We start from the raw sequence: 6,000 nt of genomic DNA, 5'->3' as shown, positions 1-6,000 counted from the left end.
TCAGAGTTTGCTTCACATCGCTTATAAACTACGAGGGGGTAGTGCTTCTTTGTCTATTAGAATAGTAGGTGCTTTTGTTTAACTAAACAATTAAAGTTCTCTTGGCGTGAAAAATAGAGCATTTAAAATCTTCTATTATGACTTTTTATTTCTGAGTAGCATCTTTAGAAACTATTCAAAATACTGCTGTACAATTTTGTTTGTACAATTTAAAATCCATTTGGCAGGATTTTGGGGGGGACTCAGCTGCACTAGAAGGTCAAACACTCGAGTCTAAACATTATTTTATGCGTCTGTGGAGGTTGAGCGCAACTCTTGGTGCTTGGGACCGCTCCTGGCTCTGTGCTCAGGGGGCACTTCTGCCTGTACTTGCAAAGCAAATGTGGTGTTGGGGATCAAACCAGAGTGACCCCCATGGAACACAAGTACCCTAAGCCTTGCAATACCCTCTCTGGAACAGGATCTGAATATCTTTTTTTGTTTTTGATTTTGGGGCCACATTGGGCAGTGCTCAGGGCTTGCTCCTTGCTCTGTGCTCAGGGATCATTCCTGGTGGGGCTCAGGGGACCGTATGGGGTGACGGGAAAGGAATCTGGGTGGATCATGTGCAATGCAGCAAGTTCCCTACCCACTGGCCCAACAATCTGGAACTTTTTTAAATGATGTCAAAAAATAGGATAGATAAGTAAGTTTCTTGAATACTATTCATAGTGGAACTGTCACTATTACTGTCATTCCGTTGCTCATCAATTTGCTCGAGCGGGCACCAGTAACGTCTCCATTGTGAGACTTATTGTTACTTTTTTGGGCATATCGAATTCTCCACGAGTAGCTTGCCAGGCTTTGCCGTGTGGGTGAGATACTCTCGATAGCTTGCTGGGCTCTCTGAGAGGGGGGGAGGAATTGAACCTGGGTCGGCTGCATGCAAGGCAAACGCCCTACCTGCTGTGCTATTGCTCCAGCCCAATGGTGGAACAAGAAGCACATTGTTGTCTCCAGAACTTGGGAGGGCTCCAGGATGCCCGTTAGTTGTCCACAGAATTCAGGATGCTACAGAAGGCCATTTTGTTGTTCCCGGGCCTTCAAGTGCACCCCCACTCCCCCACTCCCACCCCTGAACCACCTGGACTGGCCCTGACACCCCAGGGCTCATGTGGCATAATCTGGATCAGTCCTACCTCCTGCCCCACCCCCTTGGGGTCTCTGAGGACATACGGGTACCCCATACTCGTGTTGGCACCGCCACTCTTATGGCTGTCGGAGCCAGCCACAAGACTGCCCTGGCCTCCTCATGACCCCTGTGGCCCGACCCTGGCAGGCTCTGCCCGCTCTGAAGCCTCTGAGGGTGTTCCAGGGTGCTCCACTGGCCTGCCACTGGCTGGCCCCATGACCCTGAAGCCTCTAGTGCCCACCCTTGGCTGAACTTGCCCGCCTGGGGCTCCAGAAGTATGTCCTGGGCTGGCCCTGTCCTCCCTGGTTCCCACTCGCCCACCTAGGCCCACCCTGCCCGCCCAGGGTTCCAGCCAGAAAAGGATCCACATGCCCTGGGGTCCCCAGTCTCCACTCTCTGCCAGCCTAGCGTCCTACCCCCGACTGGGGCCCCCTAGGACCTGCCACTGACCAACCCATTTTGACCTCTGTCCCCTTCAGAGTGTTACCATAAGCTCTTTGTTTTCATCCCTGGATTTTCAGCGTGTTTCAGGAGGTCATTTGCTCATTTCCAGACTCTCAGGGTGCTCCAGGAAGTCCGACGATCATCCCCAGATGAACAGGGTTCTCAAGGAGGCACCCTTGTTGTCCTCACACCTTCAGTGGGCTCCAGGAGGCTCGGGTTTATCACTCTGGGACCATCAAAATGTTCCAGGAGGCCATTTTGTCACCCCCAGATTTCAGGGTGCCCAACAAGCTCTCGATTTTCATTCCTAGTGTCATGTCCCAGGAAGGGAGTTTCACACGCACATTGCCCGGACCAGACTCAAGGATGCAAATGCAAGGCACTGTTGCTAGCTCGAGCTAGGGTCCGAGTCTCATCCAACGCAGTGGAGCCTTGACAAGGACCCCCTACTCCGAGTTCTGAGTAGTCTATATAGGGTTTGGTTACATAACAGCATTTTTACTGACGCTATGTTTCCAATTTTGGTCTCAGTCCTGTCCTGTTACTCCAGGGACTAACAGTATGTTTCCAGATTTTAGTCCCAGTCCTGTCCCACGACTCCACCACTGCACTGGCCACCTCCATCTGGCTGGGCACCACTGCCTATGCCCTCTAGTCTTTTTTTTTCTTTGTTTTTTTTTTTTAGGTCACAACTTGGCAATGCTCAGGGTTTGCTCCTGGCTCTACACTACACTCAGGAATCACTCCTGGCAGTGCTTGGGGGACCATATAGGATGCTGGGAATCGAACCCGGGTTGACCCCGTGCAAAGCAAACGCCCTCCCCGCTGTGCGATGGCTCCAGCCCAATGCCCTCTATTCTGATAGGCTGTTGCCAAGGGTTCGTTTATCTGCCCAGGATGATTCTGTTTTCTGAGAAGTCGGGAGCTTCCCTGCTGAGTTCGGGTCTTAAAGTGGAGCCTGTCATGGCTCTACTTTGGCCTCTCACTAGACATTAAAGATGCTCTTGGAGTTCCAGTTGCTGCCCCCAGATCTTCAGCGTGGTCCAGGAGGCCTGTTTGTCATCCCCAGACCTTAAGGGAGCTCTCAAAGGCTCGATCGTCTCCCCCTAGATCTTCAGGGTGATCAAGGAGGACCATTTGTCATGCTCAGGGTCTCAGCGTGCTCCAGGAGGCCCAGTTTTCTTCCCCAGACTTCTGGGGTGTCCCAGGGCTCCTGTTTTCACCTTTTGACCTTCAGGAGACCACTTTTTCGTCCTCAGACACTCAGAATGTATCAGATGGTTATTTTGTGGTACTTAGATGCTCACAGTGCTCCAGGAGGCCCGATTGTCTCTTCCAGATTCTTATAGTGCTCTGGACAGGAGTGATAGCACAGTAGGTAGGGCGCCTGCCTTGCATGAGGCCGACCCAGGTTTGATTCCTCCGCCCCTCTCGGAGATCCCGGCAAGCTACTGAGAGTATCCTGCCCGTATGGAAGAGCCTGGCAAGCTCCCCGAGGCGTATTTGATATGCCAAAAACAGTCACAACAAGTCTCACCATGGAGACATTACTGTGCCCGCTCGAGCAAATCGATGAGCAACGGGACAACAGTGCTACAGTGCTACAGTGCATAGTGCTCTAAGAGGCCTGTTTTTTGTTTTTTGTTTTTGTTTTTTGTCCCAAGACCTTCAGAGAGCTCCAGAGGCCCATTTGATGTTACTGAAGATCTATGAGATAAAAAATAATGTAAAAGAGTCTCTTTGGATCATGTATTATTTAATGGTGAAGCAGGCAGGTAGATTTTGGAGGTGTGGGGTTCTGGCAATGAGTTATAAGGAAGTAATAAAGTAAAAGAGGGATTCAAAGGAATTACTCTGTCTCTAGCCTTAAAATATTCCAAAATTACTTTGTGGACATAGGGACAATGACTGTTAAGTTCTTAGTGTTCTGGCCTCCCCATGGTAGAGGAGAAACGTAAGCAGAACTCAAAGGCCATGGTAAAGATATTGAAGAAACCCTACAAATGTTCAAAGCTTTTCCTCTGTGCTAATAGGCAGATTAACTCTGATGTCAGCAGAAAACTAGGTTAAGGTGATTTGAAAAATATTCACATATAGGGGCTGGAGCAATAGCACAGCAGGTAGGGCATTTACCTTGCACTCGGCCAATCTGGGTTCGATTTCCAGCATCCCATATGGTCCCCGAGTACTGCCAGGAGTAATTCCTGAGTGCATGAGCCAGGAGTAACTCCTGTGCATCACTGGGTGTGACTTCACCAAAAAGGGACAAAAATAAATAAGTAAGTAAGTAAATAAATAAATAAATAAAATATTCCCATATAGACACATCCCCAAAGTCATTTAAGACTCTTTTCCTTTTGGAGAAGCCTCATTCTCTCTTGAACATCTTCCTAAAAACTAAAAGTTTTTTAAAGAGAGAGGAACCCCATCACAAGGCAGCTCTAAAGACCCACTGGTGCTAGTCCTGATGGAATCTTCCATCTTAGACTTTAAAGAAAACCTTAATTAGGGTTGGGTTAAGGTTGTTAGATGTTAGGTCTCTGGAAGGAAGGAGAATTCACCCAAGTGTAATAAAGCACGCATTCACTTCGTGACCTCTTCTCTTGGGATCAGTTAAGAAAGTTCCACGCTGTTCAGATGGATACCCCACGGGAAAATCACGTGCATAGGAGTAATGAGATGGAAATGTGCCTAATGAGCAGACACTTGGAGATGTAAATATTTATGGTACCAAGACCCCTACATTTATTTAACCTGGGGCGGGACAGGAACTGGATTCTTGATTCCTGAGTCTGATTGGGAAGCTGGACCTGACTCCTTCCTACAGTCTTGTGGCATGGGGAGAACAGATCTTCTCTCCCCATCATTAGCCACCCAGTGAGCAATTCCTCCTTCCACATGAGGACTCTCCTCTCAGATGCCTCATGACTCTATCTGGCTGGGTCCGAGGGGCCACTGAGTGGTTGAAGAAAGACTCGGAGATCAGGCAACTTGAAACTTAAGCCAGAGGTCACAGTCACCAGAGCATCTGACTACAGACAAGAGGTGATGTTTGTTTGCTTGGAGTGTGGGCAGTGATGAAGAGGTGTCTTTTTTGACTCTTTCTGGTTGGGAGGTGCCACAGCTGATTGTTCTCAGAACTTACTCATGGTCCTGAACTCAGTGATCACTCCTGGCCATGCATGGGGGAATGGATGGGGGTGCCAGAGATGAACCCGTGTCAGCTGCATGCAAAGCAAGTGCCCTTCCCACTGTACTCATAGATCCCAAGAAGTGTCTTCTTAAAAATGGGGTGTTTGCCAAGTAGAGGATGTTGGGAGGACCCATTTGGATTGGAAGATGTGAACTAAAAATAGACTATAGACCGAACATGAAGGCCACTCAATACATCTATTGCAAACTACAACACCCAAAAGGAAAGAGAACAAAAGGGAATGCCCTGCCGCAGAGGCAGGGTGGGGTGGTGGGGGATGGGATGGGGGTGGTGAGAGGGATACTGGGATCATTGGTGGAGGAGACTGGTGGAGGTATGGGTAAATGATCACTGTATGAGTGAATGCAAACACAAAAGTTCATAAGTTTGTAACTGTACATCACAGTGATTCTCTAATTAAAAAATGGGTGTTTGGAGGAATAATTTGTCTTCAGGAAACACTCTTCTCTTCATTGCTTAAGGACAATGAAGACATTTGGGGAGGAGAAGTAAAGATGTATTTAATTTCTCCACCACTAACAATGATTTTGTTCCTAAAAGGAAGAATTAATATACACTGACAAAAATCTTTGCCCCACTTAGAGAATGGATTGTGTTATCACATCTGTTTAGGTGAGGATATTCACCCCCAGGATGGAAGAGCAAAACGGTCTCATCATGGCTTAAAAATGAGCTTCTTTGGGTCCAGCAGTTTTATAGGTTACATGATATAGCAATGCATCTTAGAATCTTTCACTAAAAAAAAATCTTGAAATTAATGGTGACACTGTTGAGCGTTATGTATTTTTCGGGGAAATTGTGTGTTTAGTCCTCTTCCTCATTTTGCTTTAGGAATTTTTCCATCTAGAAGTTATTGTGGGGGCTGGAGTGATAGTAAGGTGGGTAAGCCCTTGAACTGTGTGAAGCCAACTTAGGTTCACTCTGTGGCATCCCAGAGTGATCCCTGAACACAGAGCTAGAAGTAAGCCTGAGCACAGTTGATATGGCCACAACAAAAATAACAACCGCCACAAAACATAACCTGACATTGTAAAGATATGTATTTCTTTGTTGAATCAGCTCCTTTATTTATTTATTTATTTATTTATCTCTCTGTGTGTGTGTGTGTGTGTGTGTGTGTATGTGACACTTGGGTATGCTTAGGGGTTACTCCTGGTACTCTCACTCTGGC

The sequence above is a fragment of the Sorex araneus genome, chromosome 2 (assembly GCF_027595985.1).
Source record: "Sorex araneus isolate mSorAra2 chromosome 2, mSorAra2.pri, whole genome shotgun sequence".
Lineage (NCBI taxonomy): Eukaryota > Metazoa > Chordata > Mammalia > Eulipotyphla > Soricidae > Sorex > Sorex araneus.
The sequence above is the reverse complement of the archived record's forward strand: the minus strand, read 5'-3'. Positions refer to the sequence as shown.